Source organism: Lissotriton vulgaris, chromosome 12 (genome assembly GCF_964263255.1).
Source record: "Lissotriton vulgaris chromosome 12, aLisVul1.2, whole genome shotgun sequence".
Classification (NCBI taxonomy): domain Eukaryota; kingdom Metazoa; phylum Chordata; class Amphibia; order Caudata; family Salamandridae; genus Lissotriton; species Lissotriton vulgaris.
The window spans coordinates 451,001,924-451,017,932 of NC_141700.1; positions in this window are offsets into that span (position 1 = coordinate 451,001,924).

The following is a 16,009-nucleotide window of genomic DNA, read 5'->3' on the forward strand; positions in this document are numbered from 1 at the left end:
TTAGCCAAATCCTACCAGTGCAGCAATGGTGAAGTTGAGACTCTTATGCTCAAACCTGCATTCATACAAATGTGTAAGTCTAAATAAAGTTCTAATTTCTTTCTTCGTACCATCTCATCTTTTCGTTGGGCATCCTGTCTACCCTGCAACTCATCTCATTACCAAGATAAATGTATCCTACTCCTTGTTAGGCAACAGAGTGGCTCTCATGTCAGACAACATCTTCCTTTACCTTCATGATGCCAGCTGCTTTGCAACAGAGTGGCCTTCTAGTCGGAAAACATCTTGCTTTAGCTTTATGATGTCAGACTGCTAGGCAACAGAATGGCACCTCATGTCAGACAACTTCTTGCTTTAGCTTTATGATGTCAGACACCCCTGGACCAATTGTCCTTGTGGAAGCTAACCACACAGGAGGATGAGATATCAGAAGTTATACAGTAGGTTACTATCTGTATTCATGACTGCCAGCCACGTAGGAGGGGGAATGGTAAAGGAATGGGAACCAGTCGAAGCACTGTGTCCTTTTCGAAAGTGGGATTGAGGTACAAAGACAGATTAACCTTAACAACAATCCATCTTGAGTATCAGAGTCCAACATAGAGAGTGCAGGAGAAGAGGTTAGATGTGCTTCCTTCCTTGAGTATGTAACACTATTTTTCATAAGTGAGATGGTGCATTTCAGTCTCAAAGGCAGCTATTTCCTCGAATAGAACGTTGCTAGCACCAGGATCTAAAGCAGGTTTTAGTAGAGTTTGAGCCAGTCAGTCTTTTATTAACTATCATGACCAACATAATGTGATACATATTACTTCCATCTTGACAGTAATAATATTCAGGCACAGGCTCCCACTATAAATTAGTGAGGACATTCCAATGCTATTTACATCTTTTTAATGCCTAAAAGAATGATTGGGAGTTTTACTTACCACATAAATTGGTAAAATGATGCAGTATGCCAGAAGACTTCCTTTTTTTTTTTGCTTCAGTCTCGGCAATTCAGAGAAACTCTGCTGTGAAACACTGCCACTGCTGGTCATTCAGTATAATCTGCAGATGGAAAAGTCCACTGTTAGTACATTTAGTATAAGCAATACAAAAAGTTTAGATTTTTATAAAGGGTAACCAGATCAATACTATGGAGTCTGTTTTATTGTGAAAATCAACAGCTCAATTAAAAAATCTAATCTCAATTTGTGTTTATAACCTCTCATACTTCTCTGCATTCCCTTGCCTCATTTGCTAACACTCTCTAAAGAATTGTAGCACGTACATTGGGATATAAATCTTTTTGCCAGCCAAGTGGCAGCGCACCCTTCTTACTTCCTTTGTTTTAGGATATGGTACACCATTAGCGATTAAGCCAGCTGGTAAGTTGAGAGAGGAAGGGTTATGCTACAGTTAACAGGAATAATAGAAACTATGAATAGCATAATTTGCATCTTCTATTCAGCCAAATCCTACCAGTGCAGCAATGGTGAAGTTGAGACTCTTATGCTCAAACCTGCATTCATACAAATGAGTAAGTCTAAATAAAGTTCTAATTTATTTCTTCGTACCATCTCATCTTTTCGTTGGGCATCCTGTCTACCCTGCAACTCATCTCATTACCAAGATAAATGTATCCTACTCCTTGTTAGGCAACAGAGTGGCTCTCATGTCAGACAACATCTTCCTTTACCTTCATGATGCCAGCTGCTTTGCAACAGAGTGGCCTTCTAGTCAGAAAACATCTTGCTTTAGCTTTATGATGTCAGACTGCTAGGCAACAGAATGGCACCTCATGTCAGACAACTTCTTGCTTTAGCTTTATGATGTCAGACACCCCTGGACCAATTGTCCTTGTGGAAGCTAACCACACAGGAGGATGAGATATCAGAAGTTATACCGTAGGTTACTATCTGTATTCATGACTGCCAGCCACGTAGGAGGGGGAATGGTAAAGGAATGGGAACCAGTCGAAGCACTGTGTCCTTTTCGAAAGTGGGATTGAGGTACAAAGACAGATTAACCTTAACAACAATCCATCTTGAGTATCAGAGTCCAACATAGAGAGTGCAGGAGAAGAGGTTAGATGTGCTTCCTTCCTTGAGTATGTAACACTATTTTTCATAAGTGAGATGGTGCATTTCAGTCTCAAAGGCAGCTATTTCCTCGAATAGAACGTTGCTAGCACCAGGATCTAAAGCAGGTTTTAGTAGAGTTTGAGCCAGTCAGTCTTTTATTAACTATCATGACCAACATAATGTGATACATATTACTTCCATCTTGACAGTAATAATATTCAGGCACAGGCTCCCACTATAAATTAGTGAGGACATTCCGATGCTATTTACATCTTTTTAATGCCTAAAAGAATGATTGGGAGTTTTACTTACCACATAAATTGGTAAAATGATGCAGTATGCCAGAAGACTTCCTTTTTTTTTTTGCTTCAGTCTCGGCAATTCAGAGAAACTCTGCTGTGAAACACTGCCACTGCTGGTCATTCAGTATAATCTGCAGATGGAAAAGTCCACTGTTAGTACATTTAGTATAAGCAATACAAAAAGTTTAGATTTTTATAAAGGGTAACCAGATCAATACTATGGAGTCTGTTTTATTGTGAAAATCAACAGCTCAATTAAAAAATCAAATCTCAATTTGTGTTTATAACCTCTCATACTTCTCTGCATTCCCTTGCCTCATTTGCTAACACTCTCTAAAGAATTGTAGCACGTACATTGGGATATAAATCTTTTTGCCAGCCAAGTGGCAGCGCACCCTTCTTACTTCCTTTGTTTTAGGATATGGTACACCAGTAGCGATTAAGCCAGCTGGTAAGTTGAGAGAGGAAGGGTTATAGTACAGTTAACAGGAATAATAGAAACTATGAATAGCATAATTTGCATCTTCTATTCAGCCAAATCCTACCAGTGCAGCAATGGTGAAGTTGAGACTCTTATGCTCAAACCTGCGTTCATACAAATGAGTAAGTCTAAATAAAGTTCTAATTTCTTTCTTCGTACCATCTCATCTTTTCGTTGGGCATCCTGTCTACCCTGCAACTCATCTCATTACCAAGATAAATGTATCCTACTCCTTGTTAGGCAACAGAGTGGCTCTCATGTCAGACAACATCTTCCTTTACCTTCATGATGCCAGCTGCTTTGCAACAGAGTGGCCTTCTAGTCAGAAAACATCTTGCTTTAGCTTTATGATGTCAGACTGCTAGGCAACAGAATGGCACCTCATGTCAGACAACTTCTTGCTTTAGCTTTATGATGTCAGACACCCCTGGACCAATTGTCCTTGTGGAAGCTAACCACACAGGAGGATGAGATATCAGAAGTTATGCAGTAGGTTACTATCTGTATTCATGACTGCCAGCCACGTAGGAGGGGGAATGGTAAAGGAATGGGAACCAGTCGAAGCACTGTGTCCTTTTCAAAAGTGGGATTGAGGTACAAAGACAGATTAACCTTAACAACAATCCATCTTGAGTATCAGAGTCCAACATAGAGAGTGCAGGAGAAGAGGTTAGATGAGCTTCCTTCCTTGAGTATGTAACACTATTTTTCATAAGTGAGATGGTGCATTTCAGTCTCAAAGGCAGATATTTCCTCGAATAGAACATTGCTAGCACCAGGATCTAAAGCAGGTTTTATTAGAGTTTGAGTCAGTCAGTCTTTTATTAACTATCATGACCAACATAATGTGATACATATTACTTACATCTTGACAGAAATTATATTCAGGCACAGGCTCCCACTATAAATTAGTGAGGACATTCCGATGCTATTTACATCTTTTTAATGCCTAAAAGAATGATTGGGAGTTTTGCTTACCACATAAATTGGTAAAATGATGCAGTATGCCAGAAGACTTCTTTTTTTTTTGCTTCAGTCTCGGCAATTCAGAGAAACTCTGCTGTGAAACACTGCCACTGCTGGTCATTCAGTATAATCTGCAGATGGAAAAGTCCACTGTTAGTACTTTTAGTATAAGCAATACAAAAAGTTTAGATTTTTATAAAGTGTAACCAGATCAATACTATGGAGTCTGTTTTATTGTGAAAATCAACAGCTCAATTAAAAAATCAAATCTCAATTTGTGTTTATAACCTCTCATACTTCTCTGCATTCCCTTGCCTCATTTGCTAACACTCTCTAAAGAATTGTAGCACGTACATTGGGATATAAATCTTTTTGCCAGCCAAGTGGCAGCGCACCCTTCTTACTTCCTTTGTTTTAGGATATGGTACACCAGTAGCGATTAAGCCAGCTGGTAAGTTGAGAGAGGAAGGGTTATGCTACAGTTAACAGGAATAATAGAAACTATGAATAGCATAATTTGCATCTTCTATTCAGCCAAATCCTACCAGTGCAGCAATGGTGAAGTTGAGACTCTTATGCTCAAACCTGCGTTCATACAAATGAGTAAGTCTAAATAAAGTTCTAATTTCTTTCTTCGTACCATCTCATCTTTTCGTTGGGCATCCTGTCTACCCTGCAACTCATCTCATTACCAAGATAAATGTATCCTACTCCTTGTTAGGCAACAGAGTGGCTCTCATGTCAGAAAACATCTTCCTTTACCTTCATGATGCCAGCTGCTTTGCAACAGAGTGGCCTTCTAGTCGGAAAACATCTTGCTTTAGCTTTATGATGTCAGACTGCTAAGCAACAGAATGGCACCTCATGTCAGACAACTTCTTGCTTTAGCTTTATGATGTCAGACAACCCTGGACCAATTGTCCTTGTGGAAGCTAACCACACAGGAGGATGAGATATCAGAAGTTATACAGTAGGTTACTATCTGTATTCATGACTGCCAGCCACGTAGGAGGGGGAACGGTAAAGGAATGGGAACCAGTCGAAGCACTGTGTCCTTTTCGAAAGTGGGATTGAGGTACAAAGACAGATTAACCTTAACAACAATCCATCTTGAGTATCAGAGTCCAACATAGAGAGTGCAGGAGAAGAGGTTAGATGTGCTTCCTTCCTTGAGTATGTAACACTATTTTTCATAAGTGAGATGGTGCATTTCAGTCTCAAAGGCAGCTATTTCCTCGAATAGAACGTTGCTAGCACCAGGATCTAAAGCAGGTTTTAGTAGAGTTTGAGTCAGTCAGTCTTTTATTAACTATCATGACCAACATAATGTGATACATATTACTTCCATCTTGACAGAAATTATATTCAGGCACAGGCTCCCACTATAAATTAGTGAGGACATTCCGATGCTATTTACATCTTTTTAATGCCTAAAAGAATGATTGGGAGTTTTGCTTACCACATAAATTGGTAAAATGATGCAGTGTGCCAGAAGACTTCCTTTTTTTTTTGCTTCAGTCTCGGCAATTCAGAGAAACTCTGCTGTGAAACACTGCCACTGCTGGTCATTCAGTATAATCTGCAGATGGAAAAGTCCACTGTTAGTACATTTAGTATAAGCAATACAAAAAGTTTAGATTTTTATAAAGGGTAACCAGATCAATACTATGGAGTCTGTTTTATTGTGAAAATCAACAGCTCAATTAAAAAATCAAATCTCAATTTGTGTTTATAACCTCTCATACTTCTCTGCATTCCCTTGCCTCATTTGCTAACACTCTCTAAAGAATTGTAGCACGTACATTGGGATATAAATCTTTTTGCCAGCCAAGTGGCAGCGCACCCTTCTTACTTCCTTTGTTTTAGGATATGGTACACCAGTAGCGATTAAGCCAGCTGGTAAGTTGAGAGAGGAAGGGTTATGCTACAGTTAACAGGAATAATAGAAACTATGAATAGCATAATTTGCATCTTCTATTCAGCCAAATCCTACCAGTGCAGCAATGGTGAAGTTGAGACTCTTATGCTCAAACCTGCGTTCATACAAATGAGTAAGTCTAAATAAAGTTCTAATTTCTTTCTTCGTACCATCTCATCTTTTCTTTGGGCATCCTGTCTACCCTGCAACTCATCTCATTACCAAGATAAATGTATCCTACTCCTTGTTAGGCAACAGAGTGGCTCTCATGTCAGACAACATCTTCCTTTACCTTCATGATGCCAGCTGCTTTGCAACAGAGTGGCCTTCTAGTCAGAAAACACCTTGCTTTAGCTTTATGATGTCAGACTGCTAGGCAACAGAATGGCACCTCATGTCAGACAACTTCTTGCTTTAGCTTTATGATGTCAGACACCCCTGGACCAATTGTCCTTGTGGAAGCTAACCACACAGGAGGATGAGATATCAGAAGTTATGCAGTAGGTTACTATCTGTATTCATGACTGCCAGCCACGTAGGAGGGGGAATGGTAAAGGAATGGGAACCAGTCGAAGCACTGTGTCCTTTTCAAAAGTGGGATTGAGGTACAAAGACAGATTAACCTTAACAACAATCCATCTTGAGTATCAGAGTCCAACATAGAGAGTGCAGGAGAAGAGGTTAGATGAGCTTCCTTCCTTGATTATGTAACACTATTTTTCATAAGTGAGATGGTGCATTTCAGTCTCAAAGGCAGATATTTCCTTGAATAGAACGTTGCTAGCACCAGGATCTAAAGCAGGTTTTAGTAGAGTTTGAGTCAGTCAGTCTTTTATTAACTATCATGACCAACATAATGTGATACATATTACTTCCATCTTGACAGAAATATTATTCAGGCACAGGCTCCCACTATAAATTAGTGAGGACATTCCGATGCTATTTACATCTTTTTAATGCCTAAAAGAATGATTGGGAGTTTAAGTTACCACATAAATTGGTAAAATGATGCAGTATGCCAGAAGACTTCCTTTTTTTTTTTGCTTCATTCTCGGCAATTCAGAGAAACTCTGCTGTGAAACACTGCCACTGCTGGTCATTCAGTATAATCTGCAGATGGAAAAGTCCACTGTTAGTACATTTAGTATAAGCAATACAAAATGTTTAGATTTTTATAAAGGGTAACCAGATCAATACTATGGAGTCTGTTTTATTGTGAAAATCAACAGCTCAATTAAAAAATCAAATCTCAATTTGTGTTTATAACCTCTCATACTTCTCTGCATCCCCTTGCCTCATTTGCTAACACTCTCTAAACAATTGTAGCACGTACATTGGGATATAAATCTTTTTGCCAGCCAAGTGGCAGGGCACCCTTCTTACTTCCTTTGTTTTAGGATATGGTACACCAGTAGCGATTAAGCCAGCTGGTAAGTTGAAAGAGGAAGGGTTATGCTACAGTTAACAGGAATAATAGAAACTATAAATAGCATAATTTGCATCTTCTCTTTAGCCAAATCCTACCAGTGCAGCAATGGTGAAGTTGAGACTCTTATGCTCAAACCTGCGTTCATACAAATGTGTAAGTCTAAATAAAGTTCTAATTTCTTTCTTCGTACCATCTCATCTTTTCGTTGGGCATCCTATCTACCCTGCAACTCATCTCATTACCAAGATAAATGTATCCTACTCCTTGTTAGGCAACAGAGTGGCTCTCATGTCAGACAACATCTTCCTTTAGCTTCATGATGCCAGCTGCTTTGCAACAGAGTGGCCTTCTAGTCAGAAAACATCTTGCTTTAGCTTTATGATGTCAGACTGCTAGGCAACAGAATGGCACCTCATGTCAGACAACTTCTTGCTTTAGCTTTATGATGTCAGACACCCCTGGACCAATTGTCCTTGTGGAAGCTAACCACACAGGAGGATGAGATATCAGAAGTTATGCAGTAGGTTACTATCTGTATTCATGACTGCCAGCCACGTAGGAGGGGGAATGGTAAAGGAATGGGAACCAGTCGAAGCACTGTGTCTTTTTCAAAAGTGGGATTGAGGTACAAAGACAGATTAACCTTAACAACAATTAATCTTGAGTATCAGAGTCCAACATAGAGAGTGCAGGAGAAGAGGTTAGATGAGCTTCCTTCCTTGAGTATGTAACACTATTTTTCATAAGTGAGATGGTGCATTTCAGTCTCAAAGGCAGATATTTTCTCTAATAGAACGTTGCTAGCACCAGGATCTAAAGCAGGTTTTAGTAGAGTTTGAGTCAGTCAGTCTTTTATTAAGTATCATGACCAACATAATGTGATACATATTACTTCCATCTTGACAGAAATTATATTCAGGCACATGCTCCCACTATAAATTAGTGAGGACATTCTGATGCTATTTACATCTTTTTAATGCCTAAAAGAATGATTGGGAGTTTTGCTTACCACATAAATTGGTAAAATGATGCAGTATGCCAGAAGACTTCCTTTTTTTTTTGCTTCAGTCTCGGCAATTCAGAGAAACTCTGCTGTGAAACACTGCCACTGCTGGTCATTCAGTATAATCTGCAGATGGAAAAGTCCACTGTTAGTACATTTAGTATAAGCAATACAAAAAGTTTAGATTTTTATAAAGGGTAACCAGATCAATACTATGGAGTCTGTTTTATTGTGAAAATCAACAGCTCAATTAAAAAATCAAATCTCAATTTGTGTTTATAACCTCTCATACTTCTCTGCATTCCCTTGCCTCATTTGCTAACACTCTCTAAAGAATTGTAGCACGTACATTGGGATATAAATCTTTTTGCCAGCCAAGTGGCAGCGCACCCTTCTTACTTCCTTTGTTTTAGGATATGGTACACCAGTAGCGATTAAGCCAGCTGGTAAGTTGAGAGAGGAAGGGTTATGCTACAGTTAACAGGAATAATAGAAACTATGAATAGCATAATTTGCATCTTCTATTCAGCCAAATCCTACCAGTGCAGCAATGGTGAAGTTGAGACTCTTATGCTCAAACCTGCGTTCATACAAATGAGTAAGTCTAAATAAAGTTCTAATTTCTTTCTTCGTACCATCTCATCTTTTCGTTGGGCATCCTGTCTACCCTGCAACTCATCTCATTACCAAGATAAATGTATCCTACTCCTTGTTAGGCAACAGAGTGGCTCTCATGTCAGAAAACATCTTCCTTTACCTTCATGATGCCAGCTGCTTTGCAACAGAGTGGCCTTCTAGTCGGAAAACATCTTGCTTTAGCTTTATGATGTCAGACTGCTAAGCAACAGAATGGCACCTCATGTCAGACAACTTCTTGCTTTAGCTTTATGATGTCAGACAACCCTGGACCAATTGTCCTTGTGGAAGCTAACCACACAGGAGGATGAGATATCAGAAGTTATACAGTAGGTTACTATCTGTATTCATGACTGCCAGCCACGTAGGAGGGGGAATGGTAAAGGAATGGGAACCAGTCGAAGCACTGTGTCCTTTTCGAAAGTGGAATTGAGGTACAAAGACAGATTAACCTTAACAACAATCCATCTTGAGTATCAGAGTCCAACATAGAGAGTGCAGGAGAAGAGGTTAGATGTGCTTCCTTCCTTGAGTATGTAACACTATTTTTCATAAGTGAGATGGTGCATTTCAGTCTCAAAGGCAGCTATTTCCTCGAATAGAACGTTGCTAGCACCAGGATCTAAAGCAGGTTTTAGTAGAGTTTGAGTCAGTCAGTCTTTTATTAACTATCATGACCAACATAATGTGATACATATTACTTCCATCTTGACAGAAATTATATTCAGGCACAGGCTCCCACTATAAATTAGTGAGGACATTCCGATGCTATTTACATCTTTTTAATGCCTAAAAGAATGATTGGGAGTTTTACTTACCACATAAATTGGTAAAATGATGCAGTATGCCAGAAGACTTCCTTTTTTTTTTTTGCTTCAGTCTCGGCAATTCAGAGAAACTCTGCTGTGAAACACTGCCACTGCTGGTCATTCAGTATAATCTGCAGATGGAAAAGTCCACTGTTAGTACATTTAGTATAAGCAATACAAAAAGTTTAGATTTTTATAAAGGGTAACCAGATCAATACTATGGAGTCTGTTTTATTGTGAAAATCAACAGCTCAATTAAAAAATCAAATCTCAATTTGTGTTTATAACCTCTCATACTTCTCTGCATCCCCTTGCCTCATTTGCTAACACTCTCTAAACAATTGTAGCACGTACATTGGGATATAAATCTTTTTGCCAGCCAAGTGGCAGGGCACCCTTCTTACTTCCTTTGTTTTAGGATATGGTACACCAGTAGCGATTAAGCCAGCTGGTAAGTTGAGAGAGGAAGGGTTATAGTACAGTTAACAGGAATAATAGAAACTATGAATAGCATAATTTGCATCTTCTATTCAGCCAAATCCTACCAGTGCAGCAATGGTGAAGTTGAGACTCTTATGCTCAAACCTGCGTTCATACAAATGAGTAAGTCTAAATAAAGTTCTAATTTCTTTCTTCGTACCATCTCATCTTTTCGTTGGGCATCCTGTCTACCCTGCAACTCATCTCATTACCAAGATAAATGTATCCTACTCCTTGTTAGGCAACAGAGTGGCTCTCATGTCAGACAACATCTTCCTTTACCTTCATGATGCCAGCTGCTTTGCAACAGAGTGGCCTTCTAGTCAGAAAACATCTTGCTTTAGCTTTATGATGTCAGACTGCTAGGCAACAGAATGGCACCTCATGTCAGACAACTTCTTGCTTTAGCTTTATGATGTCAGACACCCCTGGACCAATTGTCCTTGTGGAAGCTAACCACACAGGAGGATGAGATATCAGAAGTTATGCATTAGGTTACTATCTGTATTCATGACTGCCAGCCACGTAGGAGGGGGAATGGTAAAGGAATGGGAACCAGTCGAAGCACTGTGTCCTTTTCAAAAGTGGGATTGAGGTACAAAGACAGATTAACCTTAACAACAATCCATCTTGAGTATCAGAGTCCAACATAGAGAGTGCAGGAGAAGAGGTTAGATGAGCTTCCTTCCTTGAGTATGTAACACTATTTTTCATAAGTGAGATGGTGCATTTCAGTCTCAAAGGCAGATATTTCCTCGAATAGAACATTGCTAGCACCAGGATCTAAAGCAGGTTTTATTAGAGTTTGAGTCAGTCAGTCTTTTATTAACTATCATGACCAACATAATGTGATACATATTACTTACATCTTGACAGAAATTATATTCAGGCACAGGCTCCCACTATAAATTAGTGAGGACATTCCGATGCTATTTACATCTTTTTAATGCCTAAAAGAATGATTGGGAGTTTTGCTTACCACATAAATTGGTAAAATGATGCAGTATGCCAGAAGACTTCTTTTTTTTTGGCTTCAGTCTCGGCAATTCAGAGAAACTCTGCTGTGAAACACTGCCACTGCTGGTCATTCAGTATAATCTGCAGATGGAAAAGTCCACTGTTAGTACTTTTAGTATAAGCAATACAAAAAGTTTAGATTTTTATAAAGTGTAACCAGATCAATACTATGGAGTCTGTTTTATTGTGAAAATCAACAGCTCAATTAAAAAATCAAATCTCAATTTGTGTTTATAACCTCTCATACTTCTCTGCATTCCCTTGCCTCATTTGCTAACACTCTCTAAAGAATTGTAGCACGTACATTGGGATATAAATCTTTTTGCCAGCCAAGTGGCAGCGCACCCTTCTTACTTCCTTTGTTTTAGGATATGGTACACCAGTAGCGATTAAGCCAGCTGGTAAGTTGAGAGAGGAAGGGTTATGCTACAGTTAACAGGAATAATAGAAACTATGAATAGCATAATTTGCATCTTCTATTCAGCCAAATCCTACCAGTGCAGCAATGGTGAAGTTGAGACTCTTATGCTCAAACCTGCGTTCATACAAATGAGTAAGTCTAAATAAAGTTCTAATTTCTTTCTTCGTACCATCTCATCTTTTCGTTGGGCATCCTGTCTACCCTGCAACTCATCTCATTACCAAGATAAATGTATCCTACTCCTTGTTAGGCAACAGAGTGGCTCTCATGTCAGAAAACATCTTCCTTTACCTTCATGATGCCAGCTGCTTTGCAACAGAGTGGCCTTCTAGTCGGAAAACATCTTGCTTTAGCTTTATGATGTCAGACTGCTAAGCAACAGAATGGCACCTCATGTCAGACAACTTCTTGCTTTAGCTTTATGATGTCAGACAACCCTGGACCAATTGTCCTTGTGGAAGCTAACCACACAGGAGGATGAGATATCAGAAGTTATACAGTAGGTTACTATCTGTATTCATGACTGCCAGCCACGTAGGAGGGGGAACGGTAAAGGAATGGGAACCAGTCGAAGCACTGTGTCCTTTTCGAAAGTGGGATTGAGGTACAAAGACAGATTAACCTTAACAACAATCCATCTTGAGTATCAGAGTCCAACATAGAGAGTGCAGGAGAAGAGGTTAGATGTGCTTCCTTCCTTGAGTATGTAACACTATTTTTCATAAGTGAGATGGTGCATTTCAGTCTCAAAGGCAGCTATTTCCTCGAATAGAACGTTGCTAGCACCAGGATCTAAAGCAGGTTTTAGTAGAGTTTGAGTCAGTCAGTCTTTTATTAACTATCATGACCAACATAATGTGATACATATTACTTCCATCTTGACAGAAATTATATTCAGGCACAGGCTCCCACTATAAATTAGTGAGGACATTCCGATGCTATTTACATCTTTTTAATGCCTAAAAGAATGATTGGGAGTTTTACTTACCACATAAATTGGTAAAATGATGCAGTATGCCAGAAGACTTCCTTTTTTTTTTTTTGCCTCAGTCTCGGCAATTCAGAGAAACTCTGCTGTGAAACACTGCCACTGCTGGTCATTCAGTATAATCTGCAGATGGAAAAGTCCACTGTTAGTACATTTAGTATAAGCAATACAAAATGTTTAGATTTTTATAAAGGGTAACCAGATCAATACTATGGAGTCTGTTTTATTGTGAAAATCAACAGCTCAATTAAAAAATCAAATCTCAATTTGTGTTTATAACCTCTCATACTTCTCTGCATCCCCTTGCCTCATTTGCTAACACTCTCTAAACAATTGTAGCACGTACATTGGGATATAAATCTTTTTGCCAGCCAAGTGGCAGGGCACCCTTCTTACTTCCTTTGTTTTAGGATATGGTACACCAGTAGCGATTAAGCCAGCTGGTAAGTTGAGAGAGGAAGGGTTATGCTACAGTTAACAGGAATAATAGAAACTATAAATAGCATAATTTGCATCTTCTCTTTAGCCAAATCCTACCAGTGCAGCAATGGTGAAGTTGAGACTCTTATGCTCAAACCTGCGTTCATACAAATGTGTAAGTCTAAATAAAGTTCTAATTTCTTTCTTCGTACCATCTCATCTTTTCGTTGGGCATCCTATCTACCCTGCAACTCATCTCATTACCAAGATAAATGTATCCTACTCCTTGTTAGGCAACAGAGTGGCTCTCATGTCAGACAACATCTTCCTTTAGCTTCATGATGCCAGCTGCTTTGCAACAGAGTGGCCTTCTAGTCAGAAAACATCTTGCTTTAGCTTTATGATGTCAGACTGCTAGGCAACAGAATGGCACCTCATGTCAGACAACTTCTTGCTTTAGCTTTATGATGTCAGACACCCCTGGACCAATTGTCCTTGTGGAAGCTAACCACACAGGAGGATGAGATATCAGAAGTTATGCAGTAGGTTACTATCTGTATTCATGACTGCCAGCCACGTAGGAGGGGGAATGGTAAAGGAATGGGAACCAGTCGAAGCACTGTGTCCTTTTCAAAAGTGGGATTGAGGTACAAAGACAGATTAACCTTAACAACAATTAATCTTGAGTATCAGAGTCCAACATAGAGAGTGCAGGAGAAGAGGTTAGATGAGCTTCCTTCCTTGAGTATGTAACACTATTTTTCATAAGTGAGATGGTGCATTTCAGTCTCAAAGGCAGATATTTCCTCTAATAGAACGTTGCTAGCACCAGGATCTAAAGCAGGTTTTAGTAGAGTTTGAGTCAGTCAGTCTTTTATTAACTATCATGACCAACATAATGTGATACATATTACTTCCATCTTGACAGAAATTATATTCAGGCACAGGCTCCCACTATAAATTAGTGAGGACATTCCGATGCTATTTACATCTTTTTAATGCCTAAAAGAATGATTGGGAGTTTTGCTTACCACATAAATTGGTAAAATGATGCAGTATGCCAGAAGACTTCCTTTTTTTTTTGCTTCAGTCTCGGCAATTCAGAGAAACTCTGCTGTGAAACACTGCCACTGCTGGTCATTCAGTATAATCTGCAGATGGAAAAGTCCACTGTTAGTACATTTAGTATAAGCAATACAAAAAGTTTAGATTTTTATAAAGGGTAACCAGATCAATACTATGGAGTCTGTTTTATTGTGAAAATCAACAGCTCAATTAAAAAATCTAATCTCAATTTGTGTTTATAACCTCTCATACTTCTCTGCATTCCCTTGCCTCATTTGCTAACACTCTCTAAACAATTGTAGCACGTACATTGGGATATAAATCTTTTTGCCAGCCAAGTGGCAGCGCACCCTTCTTACTTCCTTTGTTTTAGGATATGGTACACCAGTAGCGATTAAGCCAGCTGGTAAGTTGAGAGAGGAAGGGTTATGCTACAGTTAACAGGAATAATAGAAACTATGAATAGCATAATTTGCATCTTCTATTCAGCCAAATCCTACCAGTGCAGCAATGGTGAAGTTGAGACTCTTATGCTCAAACCTGCGTTCATACAAATGAGTAAGTCTAAATAAAGTTCTAATTTCTTTCTTCGTACCATCTCATCTTTTCTTTGGGCATCCTGTCTACCCTGCAACTCATCTCATTACCAAGATAAATGTATCCTACTCCTTGTTAGGCAACAGAGTGGCTCTCATGTCAGACAACATCTTCCTTTACCTTCATGATGCCAGCTGCTTTGCAACAGAGTGGCCTTCTAGTCAGAAAACATCTTGCTTTAGCTTTATGATGTCAGACTGCTAGGCAACAGAATGGCACCTCATGTCAGACAACTTCTTGCTTTAGCTTTATGATGTCAGACACCCCTGGACCAATTGTCCTTGTGGAAGCTAACCACACAGGAGGATGAGATATCAGAAGTTATGCAGTAGGTTATTATCTGTATTCATGACTGCCAGCCACGTAGGAGGGGGAATGGTAAAGGAATGGGAACCAGTCGAAGCACTGTGTCCTTTTCAAAAGTGGGATTGAGGTACAAAGACAGATTAACCTTAACAACAATCCATCTTGAGTATCAGAGTCCAACATAGAGAGTGCAGGAGAAGAGGTTAGATGAGCTTCCTTCCTTGATTATGTAACACTATTTTTCATAAGTGAGATGGTGCATTTCAGTCTCAAAGGCAGATATTTCCTCGAATAGAACGTTGCTAGCACCAGGATCTAAAGCAGGTTTTAGTAGAGTTTGAGTCAGTCAGTCTTTTATTAACTATCATGACCAACATAATGTGATACATATTACTTCCATCTTGACAGAAATAATATTCAGGCACAGGCTCCCACTATAAATTAGTGAGGACATTCCGATGCTATTTACATCTTTTTAATGCCTAAAAGAATGATTGGGAGTTTTACTTACCACATAAATTGGTAAAATGATGCAGTATGCCAGAAGACTTCCTTTTTTTTTTTGCTTCATTCTCAGCAATTCAGAGAAACTCTGCTGTGAAACACTGCCACTGCTGGTCATTCAGTATAATCTGCAGATGGAAAAGTCCACCGTTAGTACATTTAGTATAAGCAATACAAAATGTTTAGATTTTTATAAAGGGTAACCAGATCAATACTATGGAGTCTGTTTTATTGTGAAAATCAACAGCTCAATTAAAAAATCAAATCTCAATTTGTGTTTATAACCTCTCATACTTCTCTGCATCCCCTTGCCTCATTTGCTAACACTCTCTAAACAATTGTAGCACGTACATTGGGATATAAATCTTTTTGCCAGCCAAGTGGCAGGGCACCCTTCTTACTTCCTTTGTTTTAGGATATGGTACACCAGTAGCGATTAAGCCAGCTGGTAAGTTGAGAGAGGAAGGGTTATGCTACAGTTAACAGGAATAATAGAAACTATAAATAGCATAATTTGCATCTTCTCTTTAGCCAAATCCTACCAGTGCAGCAATGGTGAAGTTGAGACTCTTATGCTCAAACCTGCGTTCATACAAATGTG